General features: G+C 40.8%; 2 long non-coding RNA genes across 8 annotated transcripts in view; one reads left to right on the forward strand and one right to left on the reverse strand.

The window, feature by feature from the left end:
• Window positions 1-22,320, reverse strand: part of LOC138744731 (uncharacterized) — a 231,957-nt gene that overhangs the window by 57,225 nt on the left and 152,412 nt on the right. The gene's annotated exons all lie outside the window — the stretch shown is intronic.
• Window positions 18-21,010, forward strand: LOC138743961 (uncharacterized). 2 transcript variants are annotated; one of them, XR_011345143.1, is made up of 4 exons: window positions 18-136; window positions 6,381-6,499; window positions 14,911-15,085; window positions 20,037-21,010. It is a non-coding gene; the product is annotated as an uncharacterized lncRNA (long non-coding RNA). The 2 variants fall into 2 exon arrangements; XR_011345142.1 differs by lacking the exons at window positions 14,911-15,085; window positions 20,037-21,010 and having other exon boundaries at window positions 6,381-6,763.

Below are 22,320 nucleotides of genomic sequence, written 5' to 3' on the forward strand. Positions count from 1 at the left end.
GTCGATGGCACCATCACTCAGTGCTGGCTTGACCTGTTGTCATCCTGATTGCTTGTGTCCAATTTGCCTCTCCTCCTTGGAAATGCATGGATTTCCCTCTGGTAATCTGATTTCATCCCACATCCCAAAACTAAAGGTAAAGGTGAATGTTCCATTGTTATCACATAGTACAACATTTAGAATGTAACACACAAAAAATTCTTTAACTTTTGTCTTCTGTAAGGGAGACAGAGAGACGCCACTCTGTCCAGCGCCCCTCACAGAAACCTACAGCACTTGGTGTTCCTAGGACAGTCTCCCCTCCAAGTATTGACCAGGCCTGAGCCTGCTTAGCTTCCGAGATCAAACAATCTCAAGTGTATTCAGGCTATTAGGCTTTTGCTCTTAAACTGCTCCCTGTAAACCTTCTGAGACTCTACTATTGATTAAACTATATTTATTTATTTTTTATATGTATAAATGTACTGCATATGTATTGTTTATCTGGAGGTACGTTGGCATGGTTTTTGCACCGAGGACTGGAGAAAGTCTTTTTTTAGGTTGTACAATTGGCTGATAATGATGGCAGGTTAAATGTCTGCAGTAAATTATCTTTAATGTAAGTGGGGGGGGGGGGGGGGGCTATGAACATGAGAACTGGGATTGGGGGGTGGAGAGTGGTTGATGAGTAAGTGAGAGAGAGAATAGATTATAGGGAAGTGAGGGAATGGGGCTGATGGGAAAGCTTTGAGAATTGACAAAGACTTGATAGGCCATACGGCCTGCTCATATAACATAAGAAAATATGAAAAGAGACCTCTACAAGACGTGAACATGTAACTGAAACCTGTGCAAGTAACGTCAAAGAGTGTCCTGCTTACAACTGGACAAGGACAGTAAACTGCACATCGTGCTGTCCTGTGCAAAAAAAAAAATCTGGGGCAACATCATGGAAGATGCATGATTTGCAAACAAAGAACTCAATATATTTTAAATACCTCTGCCGTCTGCACAAAACTGTTGCTCCATGCGGAAGAATTTCTAGTCTACTTTTATGTACGCTGTCTATTGTGGAGATTTATAATTTTTACATGCATTTTCTCTTCTATTGGTGAAGCAGTTATTCTTGAATTCTCTTCAGCTTCTGTAATTTGGTGTGTTACTCAATGTTCTCCAATAAACAAAACCAGTTTATTTGCCCCAAAAAGCTCAGCAGATCAGAGCTTGTTTAATGTACTGTTCAAAGTCTGCACTGGGGAACCTCCAATGGTTAGGAAATTTCATTTGTTCAAGCCTTAGACATAGCCTTGACAGAATGCATTTTAAATTGAATAAAAAGTTTTCTGTGTAATAAGCAAAAATAGGTGGATAGAATTTTTAAAATATTTGTATCATTTCATAATCGATGTGGTCAAAGGCATTTTTGCCACACAAACACACACACACACACTCTCTCACAGACATACTAACATTCAACCCACACAAGCACAAACGCACATACACACACACATGTACACAATACTATGCTTTTAAATCTAATCTAGGAAGAAGCAAAGATCACTGGTTAGCATATTGGCTTCTACCATTATACCTCTCCTCTATGTCGTTTTTCATCTGTTTGTATGGCAGGCACTGATACAATTACCTAAACACCTGTCTCTTGATTTTACCAAGAACATTCTACTGTTGTCATTGGTGGAATATCTGCTCTACCTTGGAGCAAAATATTACATTTTAACTGAGATGGAGGATACACCTCCAGGTTCTACTTACTTAACACCGGCCCATTTAAAGTGCCCATTAGCTTTGACAAGAGGAGCACCACAAATGAAATGCTTCTGGCTGTTTCGATGATTAACAGTAACAATTTCAGGGGAAAGCAGAACAATTTGTGTTTGGTCAAATCAAAATTTTCCGGCAGTACAATATCTTCCTCACAATGGTGATCTTTTTGATCCCGAGACAATGCAAACTGGGGTCTGAGGAAAAAGGCAATTCACAACTTTCCATAATTGTTGACTATTATTTGAATGCTCTTCAAGGTTGCACAGTAATCAAACTATTTTTAGCACTGGAGTAGAGCGGCAAAGAAACCGGCAAATAGATATGTCTTTTTTATCAAATCACGATAACATAATTTATTTTTAAAGACAACTGAATGCTGGTTGAAGAATGCCCAGGCTGGATGACAATCTTGATGTTGATAGGAATGGCATTGTTTGCATGCAAGTAAAACTCCTCAAAATCCATGGAAACTGCTCCAGAAACCTTAACTGAATTGGAACATCACTGCAAAAGCAATTCAGTTATTCTTGAAACAAAAAAAAAATCTGCTGGAAGAACTCAACAGGTCTTGCAAGCATCGTCAGTGGGAGAAAGAGAGCAATCAATGTTTGAGGCTGGAACCCTTCCTAAAGGGCTCTGGCCAGAGCATTGACCATTCTTTTACTCCCACCAATGCTGCTCAACCCATTGAGTTCTTCCTGCAGGTTGTCATTTACTCGAGATTCCAGGATCTGCCGTCTCTGGAGAGTCCTGGACTATTTTTGATGTCTTCAATTAGTTGAATCTTAGTATCAGTGAAGATGTCAACCTGTACACTTGGTAGCTTTGCTCTTACTTCTGTTTTGATGAAGAGGAGGCTTTCGGTCACCAAAGCAGCAAGAGAAGACTTTGCCCAATGGAAAGAGTACTTTTAGGACATAAATTTCCCAGTATGATATTGTAAAACATGAAAGTCTGCAAACGCTGTGATTGTAGTAAAAACACAGAAATGCTGTAGGACCTCAGCTGGTTTCGCAGCATCCATAGGAGGTAAAGATATTGACGTTTCAGGCCTGAGCCCTTCTTCAGGGGATATATGGCGAGATCTGCTGAGTTCCTCAAGCTTTTCTGTGCTTTTCTCAGTACAGTGTTTTTTGGAATTTAAAAAGACAAGCACTCATATCATTTTCAAGGTAATTTTGTGTTTTCTATTCAAAATTCCATCTCAAGCAAAGGGCCAATTAAGATTTATACGTCTTCTGCAAGATGACCAGGGACTCGCCCATTTGTTTAGGTTTCCAAGCATTGCACTTGGGCCTCCTAAATCACCAATTACTTTTCCAGTTAAGGTAATGAAGGTTTGAAATGGACAGAGATGCTTACGTCCACAATGGTTGGAATTATGCCAGCTTGAGGTATTTGCAAAACTCAAATTGGCCATTTGGGTTTTCAGTATGATTTGATGCCCCTTCCGAACGTAAGAACACATGAAAGCACTCAACATTCTTTTTAAATCCCCGTTCACCATATGAAATTGTATGGTAGATGTCTTAAAGAATTAATCCCCTAACAGTTCATGCTCTTGTCCAAATTAGCCTGAATATCAATTTAGAACACGGATAGTTCGACAAATGTTGAGCAATGAATTAACGTTACTGAATTCTGTTTGATTTTTATGGAGGCTTATTTAAAAATGAATGTCAATTCCTGGCAAGTAATTGAGTAAAAATGTATGTTTGATTTTACACTATTGACCTTCTTAATGAGAAGCAGATTTTTCTAATTGTATTTGTATATTCATAACATATGACTGATTTACTTAAGAAAGTTATTTTTGCATTGAATATCATGTATTCCATAATGTTACATATGCCTTTTCTCTGGGAACATGTTTGCTGATGAACAGTGACAGCAATTTTGGTGAATGGAAGCCTTTTGATTTTTAGCATCCAGAATCAACATCAATTGTTTGCAGATTGGTTGTGGACAGAGATCTGCCCCTATAACAGCCACTGCCATCAGAGGAATATTTTTTTTTGCTTTTACTGTTAGTGAGTCTCTGAGTGAAATTCCCACTTTAATGTAGCCTCATTTTACGTCAGACTCTTACAGCTTCAGACAGAACAGAATAGTTGCAGTAGCCAGAAATGGCTTTCAACCAATCATTGAACCCAGAATTGAATTCACTTCTGAATCTCTTGGTTTCCCCCTCAATTTCAATGGAATACCAACCTCTCAAGACAGCTTGATGTACTTTTTAGAACTAAAACTTGAACCACAGTATCGTTTTATTGAGTTAAAAGGCAGTTACCCAGTTGGATCTATTCCAAAATACAGAGCGTGCCATGTATTTTCGATAAATCAGAATTTATTGTAATGTACAATTGTCATGACATTTGTTGGTGGCATTGAAGGTGCAAAAACTGCTATAAATTACATTTTAAAAAATAAATAAATTTGTCCAAAATAAGAGAAAAAGTAAGGTAGAGCCTGTGGTTCATTGTCCATTCAGAAATCGAATGGCAGAGGCTGTTCCTTATCTTCAGGCTCCTGTACCTCCTGCTGGATGGTAGCAGTGAGGAGTGGTGAGCACCCTTGATGATAGAGACTGCTTTCTTGAGACACCACGTCTTGTAGATGTCCTTTACGGAGTGAAGATCAATGCTCATGATGGCACCAGCTGAGTCCACCACCCTCTGTAGCCTCTTCTCCTCCTATGTATTGGCATCTCCAAACCAAAGAGTGATGCAATCATGAGATTTGGTTCGCAACAACAAACACTCGCTGAAATGTTTTCAGATTTAAAAAAAATACATAAACAGCTCTCTCTTCATAATGATGGCATATTAAAATTGAACATAACATTTTAACAGGAAGACTCTTTTACTTCATCTGAAGAAGTTTCTGTGTTCTTTGCCAGCTGATCACTATGCTCTTGCCAAAATCTATGTTTATGCACTTTTATTGTCAACATTAACAAGAAGAGCATTAAACTCTTCCAAATGTTCATGTGATTAGCAGTGATCTTCAAATGCATTTTTTCTCCTGATAAATGTTTTTTATTCGTTCCACTTATGAAACTTCAATAATTAACTCCTCCATTTCAGCATCTTACAGAGCATGGTTCAAGTTACATTTCTTGGTTCAGAACGGTAACCGCATTTTTATGGAAAAAGGATATTGCTCCTCATGCTAACTGAACATTCGTGCTTTTTTGCTGATAGCGTCAACCAATTTTGAGCAAGCCATCTCATAGAGAAACAAAAAAAAGAGCAATAAAAAACTTCATCGCTGCTTTTGCCCCTCTTGTACAGGAGGCACTTCCCCTCCACTTGCATAGATGCGCCAATAAAGGCAAGTACCGGTAATTTATTCGCAATGTTAATGTCAACTTCATCAACAAAGAGATGCACCTTGGAGGAAATAAAATAAAATTAACCAATGATTTTCTGTCATAATTCCAATGAATAAAATTAAATTAGGTGATTTCACATATCATACGTGTATTTATTCTCTTTTTCTAAGTCAATCAGATGCTACCAAGTCTTTCAGGAAATGCAGATGCACCTTAGAATATCTTATCCATCATTATTTTCTTATCACTAATTCCAAATGATTCCTCAATACACTCAACTGAAAACTGGAATAATCCTCAGAATTGCAAGGTAGAGATGAAGCCTTCCTTCTTACAAATTTTTCTAAAATTCCCATCAAGCCAATCAACACCTGGTGTCCAATTAAATGCCTACATTTGGAACTTCAGGGGAAAAAAATCTCATATTTAAAATAGAGTTTCAAGTTTTAAGGGTAAAATATGTTTTAATTAGCCCCGAACATTTTTTTTTTCTGCCAATTCCATGGATTGGGGTGAATATTTTAGTTCTTTAAATGTTCTTGGTTCATCCTCAATAACAGGAATTTGGCTTCTGGCAGAAGTATGTCGAGGATGAACAGAGAGATCTTTGGTAGACTGAAAGACATGGCAATGGTGAATTAGCAGAATCCAAGGTTGGTGTTACAGAGAGTAGGGGAAGAATTTGAAGACACGTTTGCTGATTTTGAACACTTGTGTGAGGTAATTAATTGTTAGCGGCACAACATTCAGCACATTGATGTCCATGCCCATCTGCTCCCATTTTCTTCTAGAGAGATTTCTGGTGTTCTCAATGAATAGGAAATCATTCAATTCCTTCCACAAAAGTGTCCAAAATACACATAAAGCATTACAGTAAAAGTACAGGCCCTTTGGCCCATGATTCTAAACACATTCTATAAACAATATTTAATCCTAATCCTTCCATTCCCTGCATCGCATATCCCTGTCTAAATGCTGCGTAATTTGTAACCATCATATCTGCTTCCACCATCTCCCCCACGGCCTTTGGTATTTGACATTTCCAGACTAGACGAAAAACCCTATCTATGCTTTCCATCACTTTATAAACCTATCAGTGTGCTCCGACATGTTGTGACAACTATTCAAGTTTGTCCGACCTGACAGCTAAAACTTTCCAATTCAGGCAACATGCTGGTGAACCTCGTTTGCATTGTCGCCAAAGCCTCCACATCTTTCCTGCAATGTGGTGGCAAGAACTGTACACAATAATTATTTCCTGTACTTTCTGTTTTCATTTCAGATTTCCAGTACCTTGTTATGATTTCAGTCCAATTGCATCATAAAGGGGAAAGAGGATGAAGTTTGTATGCTTCCAGTTGGCTATGGGTGCAGCACACTGAGCTCCTCCTGTTTAACCAGGTGTGAGGGAGGACAATTCAGTTTATTTTTTTCCAGTTTGACGGCAAATATCTTTTTGTTGCAATGTCTGCTTACCTCTGTTTGTTTTTCATTTACTATTGGAGTTGTATGAAGATCACTGAAGGGCGCCTTAGGCAGAAGCAATTGAACAATCCAAGAAAAATTTCAGGAGTATGGATGAAATAATCTGTATATTGCATCAAACCTGGATGTGTTTGGAGGTTTTGCTTCACAAAAGCTAAATATAAAATATTCAGAACTCAATTCAAGACTTTAAAACAATTCTACTTATGGGCATATAACAATGGTTAATAAGTGACACATCAAATATTGAGGTCATGTTTCATTCTTTATCTTTATGTTTAGATCTTGTTCCCATTTTTGTTTGGGTTTACAGCTTATTTCCTCGTTCTCTTTCTCTTGCAGTTTGATGTACATGTTTGTTAAAAATCTTTTAATTATCATTGTGTCTGTAATCACATATTCAAAATTGCTTCCTTCTGGTAACCTCAGCCTGTTTCCCAATTTGTCCTTCAAGTAGGTTTTCAGTTGGTGGTATGCAACTGTGAGTTATACCATATTTGTCCTTCATTTGTTCAAAAGATAATAATTTATTTCCCAAAAAACAATTTTCCATTCTTTTGATCCCTTTTCTCTCCCATTCTCTAAAGGAAAGGTTATCTATTGTGAAAGGGATTAGTTGATTTTGCGTCAATATTAATTTTGGTAGTTGATAATTTGTTTTATTCCTTTCTACGTGAATCTTCTTCCAAATGTTGAGCAGATGGTGCAGTACTGGTGAATTCCTGCGTTGCACCAGCTTTTCATCCCACTTATATAGTATATGTTCCCCTATTTTATCTAGCTCTAATCTGGTCCAATCTGGTTTTTCCCTTGTTTGATAAAAATCTGATAGGTATCTTAATTGTGCTGCTCTATAACAATTCTTAAAGTTTGGTAGCTGTAAGCCCCCTTGTTTCTACCATTCTGTTAATTTATCTAGCGCTATCCGGGCAGAAAGTAGGAGGTGGCAGCACCGGTCCCGGCACGGAAAGCAGCGGCGGCCTCGGCCCCGGTCTGGGCAGTATGGTCCAACCTAGGAGGGGAGGCAGGCCCCTCCAGCCCGGGTAAGAAACCTGCATAGGAGAAGGCCACTACGATATAAAACCTACGACCCAAGGTCCTCGCTGCCACGTCCCAGCTTGCTTGGCCACGGCACACGAACCATGGGTGTAAAGGGTGAGGCCAGTACTGCGCGCACTGCAATCCACCTAAAAGCTCCTTTGCGCTGGCCCGAGGACAGGTCCACGTCCTCCCCCTCCACGTCCTACCCCTCCATGTCCTCCCCCTCCACGTCCTCCCCATCAAAAGATGCTCACAAACTCAAGCTAGCATGCTGGAACATTAGAACCATGCTAGACAAGGCTGACAGCCACCGACCTGAACGTCGGTCTGCCCTCATTGCACATGAACTCCTCAGACTTGACAACGACATAGCCGCTCTCAGTGAAGTCCGCCTGGCAGATGTAGGCAGCCTCCAAGAACGCGGCACAGGCTACACACTCTACTGGTCTGGCAAGCCTTTGGATGAATGACGCCTATCTGGTGTAGGCTTCATGGTCAAGAACTCCATTGCCTCCAAACTCGAAAACCACCCGACAGGCCACTCGGACCGGATCATGTCCATGCAACTCCCCCTTCAAAACAAGTGTCGCATCACCCTCATCAGTGTCTATGCTCCAACCCTCCAGGCAGAACCAGCAGAAATGGACAAGTTCTACACTGACCTGCGCAACCTCATTCAACGCACCCCTACAGCCGACAAGGTTGTCATCCTTGGCGACTTCAACGCTCGCGTCGGCAAAGACTCAGAAACCTGGCCAGGAATCCTGGGCAAGCATGGTGTCGGCAAGTGCAACGACAATGGGCGCCTCCTGTTGGAGCTCTGCGCAGAACAGCGGCTTGTCATTACAAACACCCTTTTTCAGCAGAGGGACAGCCTGAAGACCACCTGGATGCATCCCCGATCCAAACACTGGCACCTCCTGGACTACGTCCTGGTGCGAGAAAGAGACAAACGAGATGTGCTCCACACCAGGGTCATGCCCAGCGCGGAATGCCAAACTGACCACCGGCTGGTTCGCTGCAAGCTCAACCTTCACTTCAAGCCAAAGCCCAGGAACAGTAAAGCCCCCAGAAAGAGGTTCAATGTTGGAAACCTGCTGTCAGACGAAGTGAAAGGAAACTTCCAGGCAAACCTCAAAGCAAAGCTCGAGGATGTAATCCGCCTCACGGACTCGTCCCCTGAAACCCTCTGGGATCAGCTGAAGACTACCATAGTGCAATCCATTGAAGAGGTACTGGGCTTCTCCTCCAGGAAAAACAAGGACTGGTTCGACGATAACAGCCAGGAAATCCAGGAGCTGCTGGCAAAGAAGCGAGCTGCCCACCAGGCTCACCTTACAAAGCCGTCCTGTCCAGAGAAGAAACAAGCCTTCCGTCGCGCTAGCAGCCATCTTCAGCGCAAACTCTGGGAGATCCAAAATGAGTGGTGGACTAGCTTCGCCAACCGAACCCAGCTCAGCACGGACATTGGCGACTTCAGGGGTTTCTACGAGGCTCTAAAGGCTGTGTACGGCCCCTCACCCCAAGTCCAAAGCCCGCTGCACAGCTCAGACGGCAAAGACCTCCTCAGCGACAAGATCTCCATCCTCAACCGATGGTCAGAACACTTCCAATCTCTTTTCAGTGCCAACCGCTCAGTCCAAGATTCTGCCCTGCTCCAGCTCTCTCAACAGCCCCTAAGGCTAGAGCTGGATGAGGTCCTCACCCAGGATGAGAAATATAAGGCAATTGAACAACTGAAAAGTGGCAAAGCAGCAGGTATGGATGGAATCCCCCCAGAGGTCTGGAAGGTTGGCGGCAAAACTCTGCATGTCAAACTGCATGAGTTTTTCAAGCTTTGTTGGGACCAAGGAAAACTGCCTCAGGACCTTCGTGATGCCATCATCATCACCCTGTACAAAAACAAAGGCGAGAAATCAGACTACTCAAACTACAGGGGAATCACGCTGCTCTCCATTGCAGGCAAAATTTTCGCTAGGATTCTCCTAAATAGAATAATACCTAGTGTCGCCGAGAATATTCTCCCAGAATCACAGTGCGGCTTTCGCGCAAACAGAGGAACTACTGACATGGATTTTGCCCTCAGACAGCTCCAAGAAAAGTGCAGAGAACAAAACAAAGGACTCTACATCACCTTTGTTGACCTCACCAAAGCCTTCGACACCGTGAGCAGGAAAGGGCTTTGGCAAATACTAGAGCGCATCGGATGCCCCCCAAAGTTCCTCAACATGGTTATCCAACTGCACGAAAACCAACAAGGTCGGGTCAGATACAGCAATGAGCTCCCTGAACCCTTCTCCATTAACAATGGCGTGAAGCAAGGCTGCGTTCTCGCACCAACCCTCTTTTCAATCTTCTTCAGCATGATGCTGAACCAAGCCATGAAAGACCTCAACAATGAAGACGCTGCTTACATCCGGTACCGCACGGATGGCAGTCTCATCAATCTGAGGCGCCTGCAAGCTCACACCAAGACACAAGAGAAACTTGTCCGTGAACTACTCTTTGCAGACGATGCCGCTTTAGTTGTCCATTCAGAACCAGTTCTTCAGCGCTTGACGTCCTGTTTTGCGGAAACTGCCAAAATGTTTGGCCTGGAAGTCAGCCTGAAGAAAACGGAGGTCCTCCATCAGCCAGCTCCCCACCATGACTACCAGCCCCCCCACATCTCCATCGGGCACACAAAACTCAAAACGGTCAACCAGTTTACCTATCTTGGCTGCACCATTTCATCGGATGCAAGGATTGACAACGAGATAGACAACAGACTCGCCAAGGCAAAGAGCGCCTTTGGAAGACTACACAAAAGAGTCTGGAAAAACAACCAACTGAAAAACCTCACAAAGATAAGCGTATACAGAGCCATTGTCATACCCACACTCCTGTTCGGCTCCGAATCATGGGTCCTCTACCGGCATCACCTACGGCTCCTAGAACGCTTCCACCAGCTTTGTCTCCGCTCCATCCTCAACATTCATTGGAGCGCCTTCATCCCTAACATCGAAGTACTCGAGATGGCAGAGGCCGACAGCATCGAGTCCACGCTGCTGAAGATCCAGCTGCGCTGGGTGGGTCACATCTCCAGAATGGAGGACCATCGCCTTCCCAAGATCGTGTTATACGGCGAGCTCTCCACTGGCCACCGTGACAGAGGTGCACCAAAGAAGAGGTACAAGGACTGCCTAAAGAAATCTCTTGGTGCCTGTCGCATTGACCACCGCCAGTGGGCTGATCTCGCCTCAAACCGTGCATCTTGGCGCCTCACAGTTCGGCGGGCAGCAACCTCCTTTGAAGAAGACCGCAGAGCCCACCTCTCTGACAAAAGACAAAGGAGGAAAAACCCAACACCCAACCCCAACCAACCAATTTTCCCCTGCAACCGCTGCAACTGTGTCTGCCTGTCCCGCATCGGACTTGTCAGCCACAATCGAGCCTGCAGCTGACATGGACATTTACCCCCTCCATAAATCTTCATCCGCGAAGCCAAGCCAAAGATCCTCAGTTTCCCCCTTTTCCATAAGAATTTCTTTATTATTTTCTTTAGCTCCTTGAAGAATTTCTCTGTTAGGTGAATTGGTAACAATTGAAATAGGTATTCCTTGGGAAGATATTCATTTTAATGCAATTTACCCTTCCTATCAGTGTTAGTGGTAAGTCTTTCCAATGTTCTAAGTCGTCTTGTAATTTCTTCATTAATGGCTGATAATTTAGTTTGTTTAGATGGCCTAGATTATTATCTAGTTGTATACCTAGGTATTGGATTGCTTGTGTTTGCCATCTAAATGGTGATTCTTTCTTAAACTTTGTGAAATCCGCATTATTCATTGGCATTGCTTCACTTTTATTTGCGTTGATCTTGTACCCCAAAACTTCTCCATATTCCTTCAATTTCTTATGTAATTCTTTTATTGATATTTCTGGTTCTGTTAAAGTATACTATGATGTCATCTGCAAACAGACTGATTTTATATTACTTCTCTGCTCCAGAACTATGAGAAATACAATAAACACGAGGTTACGCATGATACAATATAATTGATTTCACAGGCTATACACCACGCCCCAAAAGTTAAATAAATGGGACCCAACAGTATCAGACAGATGTTTTCATTGTAAGAAGGAAAAGGGAACAACAGTACGTGCAATTTGGGCATGTGAGAAAGTGGAAAAGTTTTGGGAAGATCTAAACCAGGTATTAAATAAAATCACAAAAAGCAACATACCAAAAAACCCAGAGATCTTTCTTCTAAGTAATATAAGAAGTAAAGAACTTGGACTCGATTTGGATGGAGCACAGAAAAGATTTATTATGATAGCCTTAGCTGTTGAAAAAAAAATGTATTATGTCAACCTGGAAATTAGAAGATAGCCTGAGAATACAGCAATGGCACATAGAAATGAATAAATGTATTCCATTGAAAAAAATAACATATAATTTAAGAAATAACATCACAGTATTCAAACAAATTTGGGAACCGTACATGGAACACAATAGAGAAGTCCTACCGCAGACCTCCACCACCTAAAATGACAGAAGGAGAAGAAGACGAAATGAACTGACTCAGTGTGTAAAAGTAGAAGACACAAATTTCTTGTTTATTTTCATTGTGTGATGACATTGTTTAATGGGTTTAATGTATCATATATGTTGAACGTTGAGTGGGTGGGGAGGGGGGTGAAGGAGGAAGGGAAGGGAGGGGGAAAAAGGGAGAAAATGACACTGTGTATATTCAAGAGGGAAATGTTTGAATGTATTTTGGTCAGTATGGTTCATAGTGTGAAAAATAAAATATTTTTAAAAAAATTGAGGTCATGATCATTTTTGACAATTTTACCATGTAGATAGTGAAGCGCTGGGTTTTAATAGTCATTATTTCGTGTTCGGTCAGGGTATCTCATTTGCAGAGTCTTCCATGTGTTTTTTTTTAAATGTTGGGACCTGACTTCTGTCAAAAAACACAGCAGTAAATGTCATTTCTAATGTCCATGTGTTTAGGTGTGAATTAGACACACTTTCACTGCTGTTCCCAGAACTTCCTCACTCCATTATCACAACATCTCACAGAATCCATGAGCTTCAAAAGAAAGTACCGTACATGCAAAATGATTGGAAATTATATAAAAAGTAAGATGAAAAGACTGGAACTCTCAACAAATGGCTATGAGTTTTCAATACTGAATCAAGAGTGAAGATCCAAACACATGCTAACTGTCTTCTGGAGGCCATAGTGCCTGGTTTCTGCACCTGCCCATAAGACTAGCCTTCAACTACAAGGTTGAGGACATCATTTAAGGAGGAATTAATGTTGGTTGACATTGTTTCAAGTGGGCACGTTTTAATTAATTCAAGTTTTATAAAAATTTAGACATCCAGGCCATTTCGGCCCACGAGTCCGTGCTGCCCAATTTACACCCCATTAACCTACACCACCGATAAGTTTTAAAAGGTGGGAGGAAACCGGAGCCCCCAAGGAAGACCCGCGCAGACAGGGGGAGAATGTATAAACTCCTAACAGGCAGCGCAGGATTCGAACCCAAATCCGATCCTGATCGCTGGTGCAGTAAAGGCGTTGTGCTAACTCCCACGCCAACCATGTTCGCCTGTATGGATTCTCTTGTTCACTTTCTCACAACAAGAAATTTGCTTAAATTTATAAAAGGAACATTTGCATCCCATCATTTACAAAACACATGGAAGATTCTGCAAATGGCCGAACACGAAATAATGACATCCAACACCTATATTTACAGAAAGAACATTCAAGGAATTAGGTGAAACAGGAAAGTCTGCAGATGCTGTGATTGAAGTAAAAACACAAAATTGCTGAGGAATTCAGCAGGACTCACAGCGTTTGTAAGAGGTAAAGATATATAACCAATGTTTTGGGCCTGGGGGCTATTTCAAGGTATGTGCTGAATAAAAAAAGCTAAGGAGAAGAGGGCAGGGGGAGGAACACAGGCTAACACACAAGATAGGAGGTCAGGAGAGGAAAGGTGAGAATTGATTGTGGTAGTGGCAGGGGTGAGTGGGTGCAGTGGTTCTGTAAATGCATGACTGGAGGAAAGAAGAAAGACAGAGAGATAGCTCGAGGAAAGAGGAATTATTTTCTATTAAATAAATCAAACTATTACGTTCCATTGGACCACAGTGAAGAACCACCACATCGCTATTTTCCCACTCCCAGTGCAGACTGTGAAGGCTCACTGGACAGCAGGAGTACATGGGTAGGTTGTCTCCTGGAAAAGGCATTCTGGATATGGGAGCGGCTTCTCTTTAACTGCACAAGCCAGTGCTACTTAGAATTGGCAAGTGGCATGGTCAGCGTAGCGATTAATGCAACGCTGCTACAGTGCCAGCAACCTGGGTTCGAATCTGGCGCTGTCTGCAAGGAGTTTGCACACTCTCCCCATGGCTGCGTGGGTTTCCTCTGGGTGCTCTAGCTCCTTCCACCCTCCAAAAATGTACTGGGGTTGTAGGTCAATTGGATGCAATTGGAAGACATGGGCTCATGGGCAGAAAGGGCCTGCTGCTCTGCTGCATGCCCCAATTTAAAATTTAATTTAAATTCTATTCTCTGCTACAGGTCTCTCTCTCTCTCTCTCTCTCTCTCTCTCGGCAACACTGCTTTTAATTGTGCACTGTTGCTCGTATCTCCATTTGTATGAGCAGAAATGTCAACACCGACTCGATGCGATAGAATTCGGTACCAATTTTTTTCGGGCAGAGAAACAGATGACACTGGCTTCCCCAGTGTGTGCTGAAAATTAGTGTTCCCAAATTTCTCTTTCATTTTCAACAGTGAGTAAAGCACAATTTTAGATGTTTTATTTTGAGCTGCTTGCATATGTAAAGGAGCAGTAGGTACAATAGTAGCAAATGTTGACAACCTTTCTTAAATCTAAGCAAGTAAGATGCAGACATGAATGTTTGTACATTTCTACATTTCCTGGGCATCTGCATCTGCAATGATTCTCTGGACAATGGCAGTAGTTCTCAACCTTTTTTTTCCATTCATATACCATCTTAAGTAATAGGAAATCATATTACATAGGATGCCTTAGGGCCTCTGTGTTTAGTAAGGAATTACTAAAGGTGGTACGTGAGTGGAAAAAAAAGGTTGAGAACTTCTGTTTTTGGACAATGGGGGTTTGTGTATGTGGGAAGATAGAGAGGCGAGAGATCTGTATTCTCGCGTTTAAATGATTGAGAGATGAGCTCATTCAAACTTACAAAATTCAACCTCAATGGTCTTTTTTTTTCTCCTAATTTGTATATTCTTATACAGGAAGAGAAGGAAGAAGAAATCACCTTATTGGTCTCTCTATTGTGGGTTGTCTTCAACATCGATGATATCAGTGGATGTAAAAGCCTGGCAGCAGACCAAATTGAAGTTCAACATTGGGCCAGCTTGTCATATTTAGAAAATGACATATATTGTGGATGCATCTATGAGATGATTGGTAGATTGCCCTTCATCTATTCATTAATGTGATATTCACATCACTGTCAAATCTGTCATTTATTATTCATGCTTAATTGTCCTTGAACTGAAGAGGTAGTTGAAACTTAACTATATTTCTGGGTATGGATTATAGTTGGGATAAACTAGGAGATATTTCCTCTCATGGAAAACATTAGTGGATCCAATCAGCTTTCAACATCTGCTAATTATCAACATTAATTTTTTATTCCAGATTTATTTACAGTTAAAAAAAACCCTGGTATCTGGGTTTGGTGGGTATATGGGGATTGGTGGGTGCCAGATCATTGAATTTGATGGTTGCTTGAGATTCTGTTTGGCGTGGATTGGTGAACTAACAGTGAGGCAAGCCAATTTTAAACTTGATTTAAAAAAAAAACTACAAGTATTTATTTTCTGCGATTTTTGAGGCTGGTGGTTATTTGAATTCTGGATAACAGGGGTTTAAAATTAATTGTAATAGTGAGATTTGAAACCAAGCTTCTCAATTGATGTCAAGTTTTACAGTCAACTCTGTATGCAAAAAATATTATAAAATAAATCTATTTTCATTCATCGTGAATCTTGGCTCCAGTCAAGAGAAAATCCATTCAAGGACATTGGTTCCCAATGTAAAATCATGATTAGACCTTTTGCAGTCTTGTAACACAGTAGGATTTTCATAAAACACAACATCTTTTCATTGTCCATTAGAGGATGAATCTCAGTTCATAAGGGCATTCAGAATTGAGGAAGCAGCAGACATTCACATGATAGTCAACGCTAACTCCGAAGGTAGAAATAACCAAATCATGATCTGCATGCGCAGATTACTGGTAGAATTCTTCAAATATTTCTTCTCACTACTATCATCGGGAAGAAGGGACAGAAGCTTGAAGTCCAACACCTCTAGGTTCAAGAACGGAATTTTCCTAATGGCTGGCAGATTCTTGAATCTCTCCTTACTACCCTGATCATAAACCACTCTGACGCCACAAAAGACCTGGTTTCATTACTGAAGCACCACTTTTTTTTCTTGTGCCATGCAACTGTGAACATTTATTATCTTTCATTTGCATTTATTACGGCTTTCTGTACAGTAATTTTATGTAAACTATTGAAGTTGTCTTTTTCACAAAGTACCTGTTTAGCAACAGCAAGTAAGAATTTCAGTGCATGTGTACATTGCATTTATAAGCTTATTATTGTTAGCATTGATTACAACTTATGATTGAATCACTTTGACCATTCTCAAAACCAAACGGTTATGATAACCTTGGATACGACACTGAATTTAAGCAGTTGGTTTGCATGGTTTTCTCAGTTCCTCTCTTCAAAAATGCCACGGCTTTCTTCAACTGGTGAGAGAGTTGAAAAGCTCAAAAAGGTTTTGAGAGGAAGCGGCCGAAAAGGTGATATATCCTCGTGTTGCCTATGCTCACCACACCACGTGACTTTGGAGGAACAAGTGACATTTTCCAACATCTGCAGGGACCGTCAGGCAATGAGAAGGTGGTACATAACTCCATGGGGCCAAAACCTCAGTCCCAATTTACAGTGGACTGAGGTTTATAGACGTTGGTGAGGACAGACTTCAAAATGTGATCACAATGGAACTGAAAGGCCTGTCGCCTGCCTCTGCAAGGAATTTCTATTAGAGAGAAGGAAATTTCCAAGCAGTCGATTGTTTTAAACAAGTGCATTATTTCCAATCATTATGTTGCCAGTTGCTGTGATAGAACCTTGTTGTTCAGTGATAATCGTTTACAAAATAACCTGAAAAATTAATATATATTTTATTATTAAAGCAATAAAAATCTACAAGGAAATGTTTTGGGCAGCAGAAAAAAAGTTATTGATATTTTTGAGTTGTTCTTAAAAATAAAATAAACTCATTATTATCAATATTGATTAATTCTAAACTTACATTGATTTCAGCTTTACTGGTCAATTTTAGTTGTGTCTTTTTCCTTTAAATTTAGAAATCATTATTAAGTGTGTGATGAAAGTTTATTAGTAGATGTGTCTGATGAGTCTTTGTCTCGCATTCTTTCTTTTTTGTGCCATTAAACCGTTGTCCCAACTGTGCCTTATGAAGGAAATTGACTTCATGACAGACTATGAGGGTAATTGCAGTTGGAAATGCATTACAGTTGAATAGATGTGCCTGCCCTCCAGCATTTGTTTCACCCTGAAAATAGTTTAAGGAGAGAGATGTAAAGCACTGCTTTGCTCAGCATGGCTGCCATAGTCTTCTGACAGCTGAGATACAGATAATTGTTGCGTGATACATGAGAGTGGGGTGATGTCTTTGTGATTCAACCGACAGATTAATGAAAGAAATATGCATGGATCTGCTCTGTGACAAGTAGTGGCTAATAAAAACTCACCTTAATGAGAATATAAAAGAAAACAACTCAGAAAGAAAATGAATTCTAGATTACTGGTGCAGTCAACATTTCATAACTCCCAAGATGAGGTTTGAAAAATAGGACATAAGTGTTTAATAAATCAGCTAACATTTTATTAACGTCTTAATCCTACTGTAGGTTTCTACATGATGCCAATAAAATGGAAAAAACGATGCAGGGAATGGAATGAAAAAAAAAGTTTCACAAATTAAATATATTTCTAGACTCATTGACGATCAAAGTTTTGCACTGAGTTGCAAATTTACAAACAGAAATGTTCAATTTTGTACATCAGTGTATTTCATTTGAAGAACTGCAGGAATCGGAATGAAGTGACAACAAAAGAAAACTGTATATTACTCCAGAAGAATGCAAGGAAGATGTTTTCAATGGATGTCCAATTGCTTACTTATAATAGCACAACCTGACTGTTACTTCTGAGGGCAATTGCCAAAGTTTCTCTTCCAAATGAAATGAAAAACAGAATTCAATGGCAACACTACATTGTTATTTGTCTGCGTACCTGGAAGAAAATTGAAAATAGATCATCTTTGTATCAGAAGAACGAGAAATCTCCAACATCACCAAGAGACAGGGTGACACTGCTGAGTCCACCATCCTACTCTGCTGGTACTTACACTGCTGAGAGACAACTGTGACATTAAACTGTAGTAGATAGAAAGTACAATGAACAGTTATTTGTTTTCATGCCCAATAACCTGGCCTGCATTGATGTGGCATCACCATTGATGCTCATAAACAAAACTCAGAATAATTTTACGCATCTCACAAAGCTGAAGATGAACTTCAAGCAGGAAAAGGGAATACACATACTTCCCAACTTATGGCTGTAATTGGTACTGAAGGATCGGTTGGATCTCAAAATGGACGTAACTTGGAATTTTTCCCACACGCTTGGAGTACCAAAGTCTGAAAAACCACCTTTTTAATCAAATCTTTTTTTCATTGTAGATTTGACGATAACAACTTAAAGCTTTCAGATTTTGTCAATCAAACTTGCTGAATCTTCCCACATTCTGGTCCATGCTTACCTTGTTAGTCAGCGTCCCAGGGTCCGTAGTCTGGGTGCGGCCATCTTGATTCCTATGGGCATGTGCGAGTCTTCAGTTGGCGCAAACGCTAGTCTTAGATAGTCACATACGCAAGTCTTTGGGCCTTAACAAGATTGAAGTTGCACCCTTAACTCTCGCGTATGCACCAACTGAACTCCAATATGTGAACCCAACTGAAGACTCGCGCTTGTGCACAGGAATCAAAATGGCCATGCCCTGCTGACTAACAAGGTAAGTATGCACATTTTGACTCTTATATGCTTTGAATTCCTGTTATAGTTTGTCACACATAACATAATTCATGTCAATTTTATATTTTTTCTTTATATATTTTTTAAATTTTTCAGTCATATGTGTGGATGGACACACGTTGGTTGCAAGTTGGGGACTACCTGTACTAGAAGCACATAGTGGGTTTCTGAACTAGAAGAACACATTAACATTTCTTGTGAACTATTCATTAATAATGATATATCTGCTGGAACCTGCAGGACCTGACAAGGCCATCTTAAATCGCAATGTAGAACATAAGAACAAGAAATAGGAGTAGTCTGTCGACCTAATGTGATCATAGCTGATGTGATGATGGGCTCATCTCACCTACCTGCCTTTTCCTCATATCCCTCAATTCCCCTACTATGTAGAGATCTATCCAACCACATTTTAAATATATTTATTGAGGAACCTTCCACTCCTTCAATGGGCAGTGAACTCTCTAGACTCTCTACCCTCTGGGAAAAAGAAGTTCCTCTTCATCTCCATTCTAAATCTACTACCCAGAATCCTGATTCTATTTCTCCTGGTTCTGGTCTTCCTCTATCTTATCTATGCCTTTCTTAATTTTATACATTTCTATTAGATCCCCTCTCATTCCTCTAAATTCCAGCGAGTACAGTCCCAGACACCTCAATCTCTCCTCAGAGCCTAACACCCTCATTTCTGGAATCAACCTGGTGAACTTCCTCTGCACCACCTCCAAAGCCAGTCCATCCTTTTTCCAGAACAGCACACAGTACTCCACCAATACCTTATGCAATTGCAGCCCAACCTCCCGGCTCCTAAATTCAATCGCTCTAGCCATGAGGTCAATGTTCCATTTGCCTTCTTGATTGCCTGCTGCATCTGCAAACCAACCTTCTGCGATTCATGCACAAGCACTCAGATCCAATGAAAGTGCATATAATGATTGCCTGTGGTGCTCTGGTATAAGCTGTGCAAGATGATGAACGAATAAAATATGTACAAAATACACCAGAATCATGAATAGATTTAAATTTTAAGTTGAAGTTCAGTTTCAAATTTATTATTATCCAATTTAAAAGGTACTACCTGACAAAACTATGTTCTCCAGTCCTGCAAAACATACGAACGCACATCCAGACAAATGGTACTTATGCAGAACATATATAAGTAAATATTGTTGACTAAATAGTAGAGACTTTACCAATGGTTTACTCTTTATCCTAAGGGATTCCAGATATGCTATTTCTTCAAGGGAACAGTAACAACACACAAGGTTTAAAACTAACAGAGCGAAGGTGGACAGAGTTGGAAAGAGTTTGGTATGACATTGGAAACCCTGAAAAAGTCTTCTACAGAGGTGTGGTGGAAATTATGCTGACCGGCTGCATCAGGGTTTGGTATGGGGACACCGATACCCTGAGTGTAAAGGCCTGCAAAAAGTAGTGGACACAACACCGGACATCACAGGAAAAATTCTCCCCACCATCGAGAACATGTCAGAGAACAGCAGCGATCATCCAGGATCCACATCACCCAACACATGCTCTATTCTCACTGCAACCATCAGGAAAGAGGTCTAGGTGCCTCAAGACTCGCACCACCAGGTTAAGGAACAGCTGCTACCCCTCCAGCCGCAGACCCCTCAACGACAAACCTAAACATGGGCTCATTTAAAGACTCTTATTTTTGCTCTTTTTTTTTCCTCTCTGCATTGCACAATCATTTTGTTTATATTTCTTTATTTGTTTTCATGTAAACGCTGTGTAGTTTTTTTTGCATGACCAATAAGTGGTAATTCTGCCTCTCCCACTAGAAAAAGAATCTCAGGGTTGTATGTGAAGTCACATATGTACTCTGACAATAAGTCTGAAATCAGAAATCTGAATCTGAATTAGAGGCTTTTTTTTGTGCTGAAGGAACACTGAGGGGGCCCACTGTGGTGATCGAGCCAGCACTCTGGGCAGCAAGCACAACCAAAGGCCATCAGCCCACGCAGTGGCACTGGCCCCAACAAGCAAACCGGCGGGTGAACGGCAAGGGTAGTGACTCCAAAATGGCGCTGGTCTTGCTGTACAGCCAACAGACGGGGACAGTGCGCAGGGAAGAAGGCATTGATATGCATGAAACCCACCTTTGTTATGCATGTTGTGATGTCAGCCAAAGTGGGGGGGGAACAGCAGGAATAATGCAAGTATAAAAGTTGGGTCTGAGCCCTAATAAAACTCAGAGCTTAACCTGACTACACTACATGTATGTATCTTCTTTCAAGTAGCGCAGGGCTACACCACCACCTTATTCATGTACAGCAATGCAATATCAGTAGTACTCATACAATATCAAGATTTCAGTCAGATCAGACAAGTGGTTTTCAATTTTTTTCTTTTCACTCACATACCACCTTAAGTAATCACTATGCCATAGGTGCTCTGTGATTAGTAAGGGATTACTTAAGGTGGTATGTGAGTTGTTACAGGCCCAGAGGACCCCAAAACCCAGCAGCAATATAAATTCACCAAGACAAATGGTTACTTAAACAAAAGTAATATTTAATTTTCTTTAAACATAAAAACAGGATCAAACTCTAACTCATTACTATTAACTTAACTTAACCCCCTAATTCTAAGTGCATATGTATGTAATGTGTGTGTAAGTTCAGAAAAGTTCTTTGATTCACAGTCCAATCTCACTTCTCACTCCTCCAAGTTCACCGGTATCAGGCAATTCTTATACTGTGCACAAAATTTAACATTTATGAATCTTCACCAGGCTTTGGTGCTTGAAAGGTAAATAGTTACTGCTCAGGAAGGTTCTTGTTGATTTGTTGCTCATTGGACACAAACTGATTCCTTCCAATCTGCCACTTTAGTGTCTTACCAAAGAAATTTTGCCCATCAGGGTTTTCCAGATGATAACCCCTTTCTTTCAGGTCACCACAGAGTTCCTTTTCTGTTTCCCTTATCTCAGGTGAAACATTATTCAGCCAGCCGTCTCCTCTTGTATGGCCTACAAGAGCTTTGAACAGGCTGAACTAAGAACTCACAATCTATCTTCAAAATGGGGTTTTTCTACAAGCTTGCCAGCTTGTCCTGTTCCAGTCCCAGCTGCTGCTGCTGAACTGTAGAACTGTAAAAATGAATTCTCTCTCTCTCACTCAGAGAAAACCACATGACCCTCTTAGGACAGCAAACTGCATTCAGATAGACTGCAGCACCTTTCATCTGTCGCTTTCCAAAGTAATAATCCATTACGCCACAGCATGTCCAATTAACACCTACTTGTGAAGTCTTTCAGCAAAGCAGTTTCCATTGTCTTTACAAAGGCACTGGGAGCCTGGACTGTCTGACTTGAGCAGAGCTCTGGCATTTTAAATGAGATCTGTGTTGTGAAGTTTTTGTGTGACTGACACAAAAAAAAACCCCAGAATTTATCTTCCAAAAACATATCTATGCATTATATAAAATATAACATAATCTGTCACAGAGTAGAAAGAAAAAGTTTGAAAACCACTA

This window comes from Narcine bancroftii, chromosome 10 (genome assembly GCF_036971445.1).
Source record: "Narcine bancroftii isolate sNarBan1 chromosome 10, sNarBan1.hap1, whole genome shotgun sequence".
In the NCBI taxonomy this organism is placed as follows: Eukaryota; Metazoa; Chordata; class Chondrichthyes; order Torpediniformes; family Narcinidae; genus Narcine; species Narcine bancroftii.